This window comes from Marmota marmota, unplaced genomic scaffold, assembly GCF_001458135.2.
Source record: "Marmota marmota marmota unplaced genomic scaffold, marMar, whole genome shotgun sequence".
Classification (NCBI taxonomy): domain Eukaryota; kingdom Metazoa; phylum Chordata; class Mammalia; order Rodentia; family Sciuridae; genus Marmota; species Marmota marmota.
In genome coordinates this window covers 5,790,465-5,806,661 of record NW_026000185.1, presented here as the reverse complement: position 1 = coordinate 5,806,661, position 16,197 = coordinate 5,790,465, and the positions used below count along the sequence as shown (strand labels likewise).

At 46.9% G+C, this 16,197-nt stretch overlaps 1 protein-coding gene and 1 long non-coding RNA gene across 2 annotated transcripts in view; both read right to left on the bottom strand.

Moving 5' to 3' along the window:
* LOC107146666 (CREB binding protein) overlaps positions 1-978 on the bottom strand; it is a 133,605-nt gene extending 132,627 nt beyond the window's left edge. Inside the window, exon 1 of the mRNA XM_015490802.2 lies at positions 958-978. The gene's annotated coding sequence lies outside the window, so the exon portion shown is untranslated. The remainder of the gene's footprint in view (positions 1-957) is intronic.
* A 9,771-nt stretch (positions 979-10,749) lies between these two features.
* LOC125612306 overlaps positions 10,750-16,197 on the bottom strand; it is a 47,123-nt gene continuing 41,675 nt past the window's right edge. The window contains exon 4 of the long non-coding RNA XR_007342614.1: positions 10,750-15,084. This is a non-coding gene — a long non-coding RNA (uncharacterized LOC125612306). The remainder of the gene's footprint in view (positions 15,085-16,197) is intronic.

Genomic DNA, 16,197 nt, shown 5'->3' with positions numbered 1-16,197 from the left:
CCACCTGCGCCGGCTGCGGCGGAAAGAGCCGAGCGCGTTCGAGCGGAAGAGCCGAAGGCGCGGCGGCCGTGCGTGGGGCGGCTGGCTGCCGCGCGGGGGCCGGGCCTGCGGGACGCCAAACGCCATGCGAGTCACCACTTTTGTTCTGACGGCTATCCCGGGGCCCGGCTTGAGACTGGAGGACGGCCAGGCGGCAGGCGAGGCCCCCAGGCGCGGAGTCGGCGCCGCCCGGGACCTAGCTGTCGCGTTCTGCCCCTGCTCCGGCTCCTCGCGTCCCTGTCCGCGATCCTCCACGGTGACATCGGGCGGGACCGCCGAGGAAGGACCCAGGCCAGGCCGTGCCACTTCTCGTTGCATGCCAGCGGAGTGGCCTCTACAGGTTACAGGCCAGCCTCGGGGCGGCCGACCAGCGTTACAGATGGGGAAACTGAGGCAGGAAGGAGCAGAGCAACTTCTCCAAGGGCACGATGGGAAGAAGTTACAGGGCGAGATTTGAGCCCCCTCCCCAAGTAAAGCGAAGAAGACGCGGAGGTCCTGGGCGCCTGTCTACAACTACAAGGTGATGGGGCCCAGTTCCGACACCCTCAACTGCAAGAGGAGGGCAGTGATCTCTGCCTGCCAGGGTCAAAAAGGGCCTTCGCGTCAGGACTGAGGGCCAGGAAGCCTCGGGCTCACTCTGGGCCACGAACAACCTCCTGGCCCCTCGCGGGTGCCCAAACAGGAATGGGACACCTGGAAACCGGCACACAATGGCCACTGCCCGTGGGTCACGTCCACAAAACTAAGGTGTACCCATCTCATTTCTTTATCTGCCCCTCAAAACTTGCCAGCTTCTCCCTGAAGTTCTCATCTTGAAGGTGTCACCAGCATTAGTTTCCTGAGCCAGAAACCTGTGAATCAAGTGGGCTCCTCCCTCTCTTCCGCCCAGGAAGCAGCCAGTCTACCCAGGTCCTTTACCTGGAGAAACAGCTCCTTCTTCCCTGCCCCTCTGCCCTGACGTTGTCCCTCAGGGTCTGGAGACTATGGTGGCAACTGGTCACTTAAGTGTGCAGTGAGCTTCGGTTTCTCCTCATGTAGCACCAGAGTTAACTTCCTGGAAAAAAAAAGAATTTGAAATATTTAAAACAAATAGCTCCTATATATAGAAAAACAGATCACTAAGAACATACATGAAGTCTGTCAAAAACTGTATACCTACATGGTCATACACATGTTTACACACATGTGTCTCCAGCATCAAGATGGAGTGAGCTACTTTTTATGTTCATGCCCTTCAACACTTGCACTCCTGGATCTGTCCTTACCAGTTTCCATTGCTCATGTTACCATCAGCATCCCAGCACACTCAGTCACTAAGTAGTTCTAATCATTCAGGCCATTTTACACTTTTATAAATGCTGTATCTGGTGCTGATAAGCACATGTGCTTGACCAACTCTAACCTCCTCCAAGACCCAGTTTCAATGTCATCTTCTCTGGGAAGCCCCAACATCACTTCTGGACAAACTCTGAGCACGTAACATACCCCCTGCCCCGTTCATTCATATTTTTTTATTCATCAAATATCTCTAGAATTTCCTGAGGGCATTGCCACTGTGCTAAACATAAAGAAATCCCTATACACTGTATTTGAAAAGTTAAAGTAGCAAACCCTGGAAGTCACAAACAATATTCAGAGAATCAGTTTTTGCAAGAAAGGCAGGGAGCATATGGAGTCAGAGTGACATGGGGTTAGCAACACCCTGCATCTGAATGTGCCCAGTGTCCATCTTACAATAGGTAGGGCAAGGGCTGTAGGTTTGTAAATTTGATGAAATAAGTGATGAACAGTGTCAGATCCCCTGTGTCCTGGAAGCTTCCAGGCCTCTGAGAAGGGTGGGCCCCAGCCAACCTACTGCCCTATAGAGGAAACAAGGTGTCTAGAGGCCTTGGGGTGGGGCAATGGAGATACCACACAACCCAGAGAAGCGCTTGATAAGTCACTCACACTGCAGGGCACACAAGTTCTGATTCCCTACTGTTGAACTGAAAGGGTACCGAGTCACACAACATTTTACAGAGGAGGATACTGGGGGACCCAGTGAAAGGATTCTCACAGAGTTCACGCAAAGTCCAAAGACCATGCCACACTCCAGAATCCCACCCAAGAGATTTCTTGTAGGTAACAGGAGGCAAACCAACAAAGCTGTCCCTCCAGGGAAGCAGCAGCCTGTCGGCACTCTCAGAGCAGCTTTATAGCCACAAGAGGAATCTCATAAGCTGCTTAGGAGTTTAAGCTGGGGTGGAGTTGATTGTAAACTGTTCAAACTGGGGTGGGGTTGATAGCAGGCGCGAGTTCTTAGCTTTGCCTCAGAATAGAAACTTTGGAACCTCTAGTTATATAATGGCTCCTGGGCTGGGGTTGTGGCTCAGAGGTAAAGCACTTGCCTACCATGTGTGAGGCACTGGGTTCGATCCTCTGCACCACAAAAAAATAAAAAGATTGTGTCCACCTATAACTAAAAAATAAAAAATGGCTCCCGACCTAAAATGGTGAATCTGATGCCAATATTCCTTTTTGTTTTTATAGATGGGGGGGGGGGACAAACAATGGTCTTCTGTAGCTTCTTCCTGCTGGTTAGAGGTGAAGAATCTCATTACTGTAAAGGGGGTCAGGGAGGGTTTTAGGTGGGAGCAGAGTCTCTGGAGTTGGAGGAGTTGGGCATCAGGGGCTGATAGTCTTTGTAGTAGACTCCTCTGACCGAGAAATCTTTAGGAATGGGCGGGGAGTTTCACAGGTTTTGGAGATGCGCAAAGACAGAAGTCCTGTGGGGGTTGCCATATAGTGAGATGTGAACAGTTTGAGTTGGGAGTTGTGAATCCAGTGTGGAATGCCCTCGAGTTTGGCTGTGGAGGGGGTAGTTAAGATTACCCAAAACGGTTTCTTCCATTTCGAGGTTAGTGAAGAAGAGGGGGTGTGGGGGGGGGGAGAGGAGAGGGAAGATAGATCCCTAGAAAGGGCTTGGCCAAATAGATGGGGACTATCTCTAATCCTTGGGGTAGACAGTCCAAGTTAACTGGGTAGAGGTGTGAGTGTCTGGGTCTGTCCAGGTGAAGGTGAAAACATCCTGGGGTTGGGGGTTTAAGGGAAGGTGTCCTTTAAGTCCAAAACTGAAAAGTGAGTGGCATGTGAGGGAATGGAAGAGAGGAGGGTACACGGGTTAGGAACTACTAGGTGAATGGGGATTAAGGCTGTATTGATGAGGTAAAGATCCTGCACAAGTTTGTAGGATCCATTTGGTTTCTTTACTGCTAGGTTGGATGTGTTAAAAGGGGAGTTCAACCATTTGGTGTTCAGAGAAGATCAGAGATTAAAGGTTTGAGACCCCTGAGGCTCTGGAGGAAAGTGGGTATTGGGGTCATGCTAGGAAATAGGTGGGGTCCTTGAAATGTATTATCAAGGGAGGGTGGTGGGCGCTATGGAGGGGTTTTGGAGTTTCCAGATCAACCTCTGATGCAGGTAATGGGTAAGGGGAGTCCGCGGAATTTGTCTGGAGTACTAGCAGGACAGGAACCAAAGGCTAGCTGGGGTTGAGGTGAGACTCAGGAGTGAAAGTAATGGAAGCTCCAACTTTGGCTAGGAGATCCCTGTTTAAGAGAGGAACTGGGCAGTGGGGGAATCACCAAGGAAGGAATGGGAAAGGGTAATGCCCTGGAGTATGCAGTGAAGCAAAGGGGTTTTAGGGGCTGGTCTGTGTTCCTTCTACTCCAANAAGGGGTTTTTTTTTTTTTTTTTTTTTTAGTTTTCAGTGGACACAACATCTTTATTTTATTTTTATGTGGTGCTGAGGATCGAACCCAGCGCCCCGCGCATGCCAGGCGAGCACACTACCTCTTGAACCACATCCCCAGCCCCAAGGAATTTTCATTTTTGTCCTGAATAATTCCTTAGAGTTTCTCATAGTTAATGGCCTTACGGGCCGATTTTCTTAGTCCTGCCACAAGACAAGTAATAAATTGGTTCCTACTAGTGATCCCTCCAGCTGAATTTTAATCCCAGTTGGGGTCACCATCAGGACTGCCTCAGTGCCAATTGGGAGAGTGGGAGAGGTTTGGTGGACCTCATTGGTTTAGTTTCTGGCCTGCTCCCAAACTCGCCTGCATTCCTCAGGTAGGAGGGTGTTAGATAGGATCATATGTTCATATGATTGGGTTAGATATTGGAATTCCTTAAGGTACCCTTAAGAATTGGAGGTGAAGGACCCTAACCTTCTTTTGATTTGGGAGAAGTCACTAAGGGAGAAAGGGAACTGTACCCGAACAATTCCCTCTAACCCTGCTACTTCATGAAGGGGAAGCAGAGGTATGGGCTGGGTAGAGGGGTCCGTGCAAGAGCAAGAGTAACGGGTGGCCTGAAAGTAGGTGAGGGTGGTCCCGGAGGAGTCGGAGCAGAAGGTGGAGAACAGTGGGGAGGGGGTCCATCAGTAGGGTTGAAGTCTGGGAGAGTTTCAAGAGCCAGAGAACCTGGGCCGGAGGGCAGAAAGAGCAGAGGGACCGTTTGGAAAAGAGAAGGGCTGAAGGTAGGGGACATCTTTCCATTTCCCTGAGCACTCTCAAAAGTTAAAAAGGTCCCTTAAAATATTGCAACCTAGAGTGCCCTTAAGCAGCCATTTAGAATCATTGTCTAAGGTATAGAGAGGCCAAATTTGGTTGCAGAGACGAATTAGTTTCCGTGCCTTTAAGTCAGGAGTAAGGCGGAGTGAGTCTAAATTTGCTAAAAGGCAACCCAAGGGGGTGTCCAAGGGGATGGCAGAGGTGGCTGCACCGTGGAAAGAGAGGGAGCTGACAGGGAGAGCAGAGGTGTCCCTCTGTCTTCTCACACTAAAGGAGGAAGAGATAACCACTCTGGGCGTCCCCACTGCCTCAGGAGGGCAGCTGGGGCTAAGGTCTGTGGGGTTCTCAGTGCCTGGCACCAGGGCTTTGAGCTGAAGGAATATCAAGACCCAGAAAGAGATCTTTTGCCAGGGTTGAGACCTTCTGAGCTTGTGGACTCGGCCGATGGTAGGGACTAACCATAGTTCTGAAAGCCAAGGTTGGGAATGCCCCTAACTAAACAGGAATTCTGGGAGTGCTGGATGTTCTACTGTCACTTCCCGGGACCCGCAGGTCTTTTTTGTTGACCCGTGGCAGGGAAACTTACCCAAATCAGTGGGTGAAATGGAAGGTGAGTTTGTGGTAAGGACAGCCTAAGACCAAGTGTAGGATCCCAAAGCAGCTCAGATCCCCAAAGGGAGGGCAAGGTCAATGGGAGAGCCTATCCAAGTCATGGCACCAATGAAAAGTTCATGCAAAGTCCAAAGACCAGGCCACACACAGGAATCCCACACAAGAGATCAACTGTCTGTAACAGGAGGCAGACCAGCAGGGCTGTCCCTCCAGGGGAGCAGCAGCCTGTCAGCACTCACAGAGCAGCTTTATATAGTCACAAGAAGAATCTCATAAGCTGCTTAGCAGTGTAAACTGGGGTGGGGTTGATCCTAACCTGCTTAGGAGTTTAAGCTGGGGTGGGGTTGATAGCAGGCACAGGTTCTTTCGGGGAATTAAACAGCTTTGCCTCAGAATCAAAACTTCGATAAAATGGAACCTGTAGATAAAATGGCTCCAGACCTAATATGGTGAATCTGACGCCAACACCCAGTCCCCACCACTTGAAGTGGACATGTCGGGGCAAATCTTGGGTCAACAGGTCTTCAGGTTCCAACACTTCCACTCTTCTGCTTCTCCAAGACTAACCCTAAAGTGCAGCCTGCTCTCCGGCGCCCAGGGTCATTGCTCTCCCTCTGTCTTCCCCATCAGTTCCTCTGATCCTTTCTGTTATCTATTTTTTCTTTCTTGCTGTTTTTTCTCTCTTTAGTCTGAGTTTCATCAAAGAACCCTGAACTCTGACAAGGATGGGGAATTAGCAAGGGAAGGGGGTGGGGTCCTGCCTGTACCCATTCATTGGGCCTCACAGCCCACTGTTGATGCCACTGCCCCGCCTTCACATGGAGAGCACTTCCCACAGTCCTGCAGGACAAACTCATCCTTATCACAGACAAGGAAACTAAGTCTAGAGAAGAACAAGCCACCCAGCCCCTGAGGGGTTTCAGTGGGGTGCACACTAAGGCTGCCCCCTCTTCCTCTCCTGTCTATAACAGGAGGCAAACCAACACCCTCCCCCGTGTCAGAAACCACACTAAATGACCAAACAATCCCTATTTACAGAAGGCTCAGGAGCTTAGAGAAGGAGGTGGGAAGGAGTATGCAGAAGAGTGAAAAGTGGGAATAAATCAGAAAACGCTTCTTGAGAAAAAAAGGGTCACAGGTTTTCCACTTGAATCCATCAGTTGATAATGGATGAACCTAATGTCTATCCACATGGCAGAATAATATTCAGCCATGAAAAGGACCATACACTGACACCCGCTACAACATGACAGAACCCCAAAAATCATTATACTCAGGAAGAAGCCAGACACAAAAAGCCACTTATTGTATGATTTCATTTATATGAAATGTCCAAAATGGGCAAGTCCATAGAGACAGTAAGCACATTAGAGATTACAGGGGTTGGGGCAGGGTGATGGCACACAGTGGTACAGGAGATGGGGGTACCTCTTGGTGATGAAGATGGTGATGGCAATGAAAATGTCCTGAGACTGTGTCAGTGGTTGTACAACTCTGAATACACTAGAAATCACTGACATCTACACTTTAAACCAGTGAGTAGCATGAGATGCAATTTATAACTCAATAAAGCTGCTTTTTAAAAAGTCAGTTTGGGAGGCTGCAGTTGTGGCTCAGTGGCAGAGCACTCGCCTAGCATGTGTGACACCGGGTTCAATCCTCAACACCACATCAAAACAAATAAAATAAAGGTATTGTATATATACAACTAAATTATTTTTTAAATAAAAAGGAAGTGAGAGACAAGGCAGGGCAGAGAGGGGCTAATGAGTCAGGACCCCAATCCTAGATGAGGGACGGGACGGGGTGGAGCTGATGTACTTGATAACTCTAGGCTTTTCTAACTCTAGGCTAGGGAATGAGGAAGAAAATGGGGCTAGATTCACAGGCTGAACTGCAAGGACAGGAAATCAAGGAAGGGAGGACTTTCTTCTAAGCCCCAGCCCCCTGTCCAACTGCTGCCTGCCTCAGACCCCTGCCCATACTTCCTGCTCAGCAGACTCTACACACATGCCACGAGCTCCCCATCCCGGCTCTTTCATGTGCTTTGCCTCCCAGGGAACGGCCCTGGTTTCCATCAGCTGCCTGAGTCAAGCACCTGGACACAGGACCAGCTCCATCATTTGGGGAGTCCAGTGCAAATAAAAGCATGGAGTCTCTTGTTCAGAAAGTGTTAGGGATTTCAAGACAGCAACCCAGAGCATTCAGCCTTGTGAAAGCTCCTTCTGAGTTCAGGACGCTGTGCCACAACACAGGTCTCACACCCAGAAGCCAGACATTGCTATCCCTTGCTGCTCCTTTCTGCATATCAGCAAACCTTACCCATTCTCCCTCCTCAGGAAGGTAGCTCTATAAAGTCTGGACCCAAAGCCACCAGGAGGGTGAAATTAGGGGCTGGGGTTAAAGTTCAGTGGTAGAGCACTTGCCTAGCATGTGTGAGGCACTGAGTTTGATCCTCAGCACCACATAAAAATAAATAAAATACAGGCATTGTGTCCATCTACAAATAAAAACATATTAAAAAGAAAGGATTAAATCAGGTTTGAGGTGGACATCCATCCAGAAACACAAGGGGCTTAGAAACTTGGTTTGGATTTTGCCATGTGATGTGATGCAGGCCTGTAATCCCATCTACTTAGGAGACTGAGGCCGCAAGGACCACTACATTCAAAGACAGCCTTGACAATTTAGTGAGACCCTTTCTCAAAATTAAAACAAAAAAAAAGGAGGCTGCTGTATTGGAGAAAAACAAACAAAACGAAAACAAAGACATGGGACTTCATGGAGTTTTTTGTTTTTTTTTTTTTTAGATAAAGGAAAAAGAAGGTTTATTGCTTTGCTAGCAAAGGAAAAGCACAGGGAGCTCCTGTTTCAGAGGCCGTGATGTGATTCTGCCCATCAGCAGGAACAGGAGCTAAGAGGTGACAAGTACATTCCACGTGTTCTCCGTCTGGAGGTGTGATTCTCTTGTTAATTTGGGAGATAGTCATTTCTGAGGTCTTCTGGTGCCATCCCCAAAGTCTGGGTTACTTTGTTCCTACAATGGGTAAGGTCTTCTGGTGCCATCCCCAAAGTCTGGGTTACTTCGTTCCTACAATGGGTATGTATACTCCAGGAAAAAAAGATCTGCCTAGGATGGGGAAGAAAGGTGATCCTGTTTCCCCTGAGATTAGGGAGGTGAGAGATTAGGGAGAAGTAGGAAGAGAGGAAGAGAAAGAAACATGTCCTTTTAAAGATCGGTTGCAGTGGCAGAACAGCAAGGCCTATATTCAAAGCATAAAGTGGACACTGTTACACTTCCCCACTGTCAATTTCTACATTCCATTTCTATGAAGAAATGGTCAATGACATCTCCAAACTGCTTCCTGCTGAAAGGGGTTGAAGTTGAGGAAGTAACCCAAAGTCCTTGTTCTCTATCAGGTGGGACATGAACAGGAGCATTCAGCATCAGAGCAGTTCAGAGGTCCACAGTGACAGATGGCAGGTGACTGGACAAGGCATACGTAGGGCAGGGATCATGAGACATAGCTCCTCTTGTTTGACCTGAGGCACACTCACCTGTCTCCTGACTTACCAGCAGTCAGCTTTCAAAGAGTTTGCCTTACATCCTCAGCATGGAAGTGGGGTTCCTTGGAGAGCCAGGCGTGGCCAAGAAAGCCAGAGCGAGGGCTGATCTCAGGTCCCATCTGGGGTGCCAATTTTGTTGCCAAAAGCTTGGTCCTTTTTCTCAGTGCCAATCTAATAATGAGGACACAGTTTTGAGAAAAAGGAAAAAGAAGGTTTTTGCTTTGCTAGCAAGGGAGAAACACAGGGGACTCCTGTCCCAAAGGCTGTGATTCTGCAATTTGGTCTTTATTGTCTCTTTCTATGCTTACAGTAAAAACATCAAATTTGAACTTTGCCGTCAAGTGATGCAAACAGTGGGGAGAAAAACAAACACAGTGCCCACCAAAATGATGCAAGAAGAAAAGTCAGGGTAACACAAAATAATAATGCCCTCCCCGCAGGTGGGAGTATTTAGAGAGCCAGGGCTGGATCTGAGCAGATGGGACAGGGGTAGGATAAGGAGGGCAAAATTTCAGCAGGTCCCTGGACAAAAGAGGGCAGGATGTGTTCTGGGGAGGGAGGTGGAGCTTACATATTTGGGACGTTGAGGTAGAATTGGGTTCAAATCCCAAATTTTCGCTTTGTTGTTTTTCAAAAATTATTTTTAATATTTAGTTGTAGTTGATCACAATACCTTTATTTTATTTATTTATTTTTATGTGGTGCTGGGGGACACCCAGGGCCTCGCACATCCCAGGCAAGCGCTCTACTGCTGAGCCACAACCCCAGCCCATTTGCTTTGTTTTTTGAGCTATGGCAAAGACTAACCCTTTCTGATCTGCAGAAGGGATTGAGGTTCAGGTGAGGGGACATGAAGGTGTGTGAAGTACCTGGCACACAAAGGCTCCCTCAGGCCTACTTGGGGTTGCAGTGGGGAAGCAGAAGCCCCAGTGAGGAGATGCACACCTTTCCTCTCCTCCCTCTGCAGCTCAGCCTCCCCTGCCTCTCTGGAAAGGACGTGCTGTCACTGCCCATCATCTGCCCTCCTGAATCTTTCATCCCATATTTGGCCTTGACCCCTTCTCCTAGATCCACACCCTGGCAGAGCTGCCTCACACTTTAACCTGACCCTACTCACCTCTTCCACCCAGCCTAGCCTCCTGAACCGGACCCCAACACTGGTGGCTCACCGGCACTGCTTTTCTTCTATTTTTATTCATGAAAAATTTCAAGGAAGTTACCAAAAATAATACACAGGTGCCGCAGTCTGGCTGGGCACAAAATAACTGAGCCGCCACGAGGCACTTGTAGGTTCAAACAGGAACTCCTTTATTGCCCGAACTCCCGAGAACACCACCCAGCGGCCCTTCCAGGAACACCACACACCAACTGGAACTCTGTCCATTGGAACTTCACCAACCAACGGGAACTCTCCAGGAATCCCCGGGAGAGCTCAATCGGCACTCCATGAGAACTCAAAAGTAGCGGGCACCCGAGGCAGCAGGAGCCTCCCTATTGCCGGACAGCAGGGGTCTATATACAACTGAATACACAGCCTGTTTCAATCCAGCATCATCCAGTCACAGCAATTATACACAGCTTAACTTAATTATCATCATCAGCTGGCATCACCTCTCAACCATTCCTTCTGGCAAAATGCCAGGGGCCATTCCGACTCGCTGTGGCTCTCGTTACACAGGTGCTCATAAATACATTACTGGGTTAAATAATGTTAACATTTTGCCACCTCAGCTTTGGATTTTTTTTTTTTTAAGAAATAGCATGTCAGATGTAGCACACCTATAATCCCTGCTACTCAGGAGCATGAGGCAAGAGGACCTCAAGTTTGAGGCTAATTTGGGCAATTAGCAAAATAAAAAGGGCCAGGGATGTGGCTCAATGGTAGAGTTCCCTGGTTTCAATCCCAGTAAGGCAAAAGGAAAAAAGAAAAGAAAAAACACGCCAGGGGGCTAGGGTTGTGGCTCAGTGGTGGAACGCTCGCCTAGCACATGTGAGGCACTGGGTTCAAACATCAGCACCACATAAAAATGATATAAAGATATTATGTCCGTCTACAACTAATAAATAAATAAATATAAAAAAACAAAAACCACGCCAGTGGCTAAAGCCATTCCCCATTTCCTCCCTCATCTCTGCAGGTTGGCACTTTCCTGGAGGTGGATCATTATCACGCATGACATGAATTTCTGTTAAGTGAAAGCACACGCCATTGCCAATACTTGAATGTTTCTGATCCTCCAAGATGACAAGTCCACATGGTTCATCTGATATGACCTGGGTGTCCAACCATTAATAAAATTTGTTTTGAATATTTAGACATTTTGTATTAATGGCATATTGCATGATTCTTTCTGGAAATTGCTTCTTTGCACTCAATATTATGTTTATTAAATTGTGGTAAAATATGCATAACATAAAATTGACCATGTTTAAGTGTATAGTTCAGTGGCATTGAAACAATGCCATGAAATTCCCACCTCCATCTAGCTCCAGAATTTGTGTGTGTGTGTTGCTGGGGATTTAACCCAGGGCAAGCACTCTGCCTCTGAACTACACCCCAGCCCCTTCCAGAACAGTTCATCTTCCTGAAGGGAAACCCTGCACTCACTAAACGATAATTGCACATCCCTCTCCCCTGAAACCCCGGACACCTCCACTCTTCTCCAGGTTTCTCCTGCTGTAACGTGTGTCAGAATTGCCTCTTTTTAAGGCTCACTGTATGCATATACCACACCTTGTTTATCCACTTATCTGCCAGTGGACACTGGGTTGCTTCCACCCTTTTGCTGTTATGAATACTGATGCGACAGGTGCACGGATCTCTCTTTGAGGTCTCACTTTCCATTCTTTGCCGTATATGCCCAGAACTGGAATGATTTCTGCCGCAGGTGGGATTTCCATTTTCAGTTGTCCAGGGAACCACCGTGCTCTTGTCCACAGTGGCTGCACCGTTTCACATTCCTGCCAGTGGTGCACAGGGCTCCAGTTTCTCCTCACTAGAATGGGTTTTCTGTCTTTCTTGGTATCTTCTAGTTCATTTTTTTAACTGCTAGGTTGAATTCTATCCCAAGAACAATCACATTCTATTTGCTTACAGTCCTCCTAAAGGACAGTTAGTTGTTTTCACTTTTTTCTTATGACAAGAAGGGTTGCAATGAATATTTCTGTTTAGGTCTCCGTGTGCACCTGAGAGTGGCACCAGTTGAACACTAAAAGTGTTCTTCTAGAAGCTAACTTGCAAAGCTCTTCATACAGGAATCGCTCACAGTCCAAGCAGGTTACAAGGGAAACATAAGCTATTCCAGCATAGAGCAGCTGAGCTGCCACTACCTCCCAGACCCATGGGGCATGGAGTGCAAGGCTGCCCAGTTCCGCAAGGTGAGCAATTGTGTAGAGATGGCCACCTGAACAGGAGGAATCTTTAGCTAAAGGATTCAGCTGGCTTTGGGTGAGCAAATACCCTGATCTCCCTCTCCTGTGTTCTGTCAGGTTGGCTGCTGGCGAACCCAAGGCCAAGGGCATGACAGCACCTGGCAGTCAGCCTCCCGAGGCAAGGATGGGGGTGAGGTGGGGTGGTGGAGAGCATCCGTTGAGGGGGCACATGGAAGATGTCTGGTCCAGAGGATGTACCCCTCCTCAACATTAAGAGGAATCTCCAATTTGCTTTCCAAAATGAAGTGATCACTTTGTGTTCCCACCAGCAACGTATGCTGTTCACGTTTCTATATCTTTGCCAACACTGGCTATTATTTACTGGACTTGATTTTCATTCATTTAATTTTTTTCCAAGTCTTTGGGGGACAAAATGGTGGGTTTTGCTTTGTTTTTGTTTGTGGTAGGAATTAAACCCAGGGCCTTGCACTTGCTAAGCAAGGACTCTACCACTGGGCTGTATCCCCCAACCCAAAGTGTCTCCATATTTTAATATTGAGTATTTGGGGGGAGTTTTATATACTACAAAATGCCTTATCCTTTACTCTTTTGCTATTGGGGATCATCTTTCTCTTATTCATTAGTGAGTTTCTCTTTAAATTTTGGATGTTGATCCTCCCTATGTAGCTATTTTCTCCTGTCTGTCTCATTTTTTCATTTGCGGTATGTTTCTTCACACAGAAGTTTTCAGTTTTAAGGTCTTGAAATGTATTATTCATGCCTTTCATGGTGTGTGTTTGTAGCTGAAGATACAACCTTCCTACCCTGATGTCATAAAGATGGACTCCTAGTTTTCCTTCTGGAGCTCTTCACACATTGGAAAGCGATCTGGAAATGTGCAAGGAATATTCAATGCATTCTGGGACTATGCGTGTGCATAGCATGTGCAGTTGAGGTAGGTATCTGCTTTCGTCTTTTTCCTGACACAGAATCTGGTTCCTGTCCTGAATACGCCATCCTTTTTTCTTTGGTGGGTAATGTCTGCTCTTCTGTGCAATCATCCTGCAGCAATATTACAACGTTTCCCACTCGAGTACCTCCTGATGTCTGGGGAGGAGAGTTCCCCCCACACCTCTTCCTCTTCAAAATTGTGCTGGTGGTTCTTGGCCTCCTTACTCTTCCATATGAATTTTAGGGTCAGTTTGTCAAAGACTGTGACAAAAAAGGTGGGATTTTCATTTAAGTTGTATTGCCATTTAGAAAATACTGCATCTTGCTACCAATTAAGCAGCAAACAGAAGACAGAGGTTGTCGCAGGCAAAATCCAAACTGTGGGAAACTGCAAAAAGCATACCTGGTGTCTTTAACAAATAAAGTTCAAAGGAAAAAAAAAAAAACAGACGAAGGGAGAACCTATAGATTAAGAGACGTAAGCAACAACAACCAATTGCATTTGGGTTTTGTGTAGATTCTGATTCAAATCTATTCAAACAATGAGACAATGGAAATGGAAACTAACTGGTAGGGAATGATACTAAGGAGTCCTATTAGGCTGGGGCTGGGGCTCAGGGGCAGAGCACTTGCCTAGCATGTGTGAGGCTCTAGGTTCCATCCTTAGCACCACATAAAAATTAACAAAAATAATAAATTTATTTTAAAAAAAAGAAGTTACTGTTAATTTTTTGAAGTGTCATAGGGATATTTTGTGTTCTTAGTCCTTATCTTTTAGAGAAATAAGCTGTAATATTTATAATCTGTAAATATGATAATATATAAATATATAAACATAAATCCATAGCATAAACATGTATATGCTGGGGATCAAACCCAGGGCCTCACACATGCTGGGAAAGCACTCTGCCACTGAACCACATCCCCAGCTCCGAGTGAGTGATTTCTCTAGATGAGCTTTCAAATTTATCACATCTTCTATCAGCTCTTGCCTTTGTTATGGCCCCTCAGTGAATTTTACCCAGCCCTGGAATAAGATGTGTTCTCCATCTCTATTTATCTGCTGAAATTCTGTATTGGTTCATACTTTGAGACCATATTTACTTTTAATTCATTGGATATAGTTTCCTGTAAGAATACATTTGTAAGAGTTTCTTTAAAGATCAGTCTGATAAGACCACCTTCTAGGGCATCTTTTGTTCTGTTTCTGTTGATTGCTTTTGTTTTTCTTGACTTCAGACCATGCTTCCCTGATTATTTATATATCTAGCAATTTTTTAGTTATAGTAGATATCGTGGTCAATTCAACAGAGCGACAATGGCTTCTGTCGTTGTTCTCTGAAAATGTTGATTCTCACTCTAACAGATAATTGCTACCAGCCGATCAACTTGAACCTCAGTAGACTTTTCTTCAGTTTTCAGGGTGGATTTTCAGAAACCAAAGTTTTCCTCTAGCTCCTATGTCTTCGCGGGACTTAGTCTTTAAACCCTGCCTGTGTTGTGAAACTTGGTGGTTAGGTGGGGCCTTCATTAGAATGAATGGAGAACACATCTTATTCCAGGGCTGGGATTGGCCAGCTATAAACTGTCGGCCAAATCTGCCCATTGGCTGTTTTTTGTTTTGTTTTGTTTTAATTAAGTTTTATTGGGACACAGACATTCCCATTTATTATGGTGTCTGTGGCTGTTGTCACACTACAAAAGCAAAGCTGAGTTGTTGTGGCTGAGACCAGATCACCCACAAAATTTAAAATGTTTAATATTTGCCTCCTTTAAAAAAAAAGTTGGCCTTCACCGCTGTTGGGTCCTGGTCCTTTCTTCTCAGACGGATGCCAGGAGTGTTGAGGAGATGTGAACGTGGCCTCTCCCCGCCAGCAGACCGGACTCCAGCGTAGCCAGCATGTTCTTCCCCAGTCCAGCTTGATCCTCTTGTCTGGAAGAGCCATGAAACATGAAAGCCTGGGGAGGTTCCATCCTGCATGGGAACAGCCTGGGGAAAAGAAAAGGAGTGGGCCTGTGGCGGCAAGGTCGCTTTAAACTTTCTTGACAAAGTGCTTTGGAGCAGGCTAAGGAGGAGGGAGGGAGGAAGGGCCAGAGGACTGGGTGGGGGGGGCTGGCAGAGGGAACAGGTCGGGGCTAAGGCAGCAAGGTGACAAGTGGCTGGAAAGGTCAGAGGGAGCAAGTAGGTCAGAGACATAATGGTGGACCCACAAGGCCTCGTAGGACACTGTTAGGACCTTAGCTTCTACTCTGAGATGGAAGCCTTTGAAGATCCCATCCAGAGAGTGATGTCATTTGGGCTGAGATGCCCAGATGGCCTCAAACTCCTAGGCTCAAGTGACCCCCTGGCCTCGGCTTCCCAAGGAGCTGGGACTACAGGCACGTGCCATGGCACCCAGCTTGACTGATGTTTTTTAAGGATCTCTTTAGTTGTCAGTCATGTATTTGATGAGGGACTTGCATCTAGAATGCATAAGAACTATCATGACTCCATACTGAAAGACAAACAACCCAATTAAAAAATGGGTAAAGACTCTGAATAACAGTTCTCCTGAGATCACAGCTGAGTGGCCGACGAGTGCGTGAAAAGGCGCTCAGCAACACTGGCACCAGGGAGACGCAGCCGAACCCCACGGCCAACCATTCCACAGCTGCCTGGACAGCCATAGCCACAAAGATGGGCAATGCAGTGGACAAGGCTATGGCCGGCCCTCCCTTTGCTGGAGGGAATGGAAAATGGTGCAGCCCCCAACAAAAACAGTCTGACAGCTCCTCAAAAGGTTGAACCTATGGCCCAGCATGTCCAATTCTAGGTATATACTAAAGATAAAAGAAAACTTGTGCCTGCACTAAAACTTCCTCACGTGCGTTCACAGCAGCATTTTTTAAGAGTCAAAAGGTGAAAAAACAACCAAATGTCCACCAACCCATGCATGTATAAATAAAATATGATATAGCCATACAATGGAATATTATTTAACCATGAAAAGGAATGAAGTACTGACACATGCTACAGCACGAGCTGATCTTGAAAATATTATGCTGAGTGAAAGAAGCCAGTCACAGAGAGCCCATATTATGTGATTCTATTTATATGAACTAT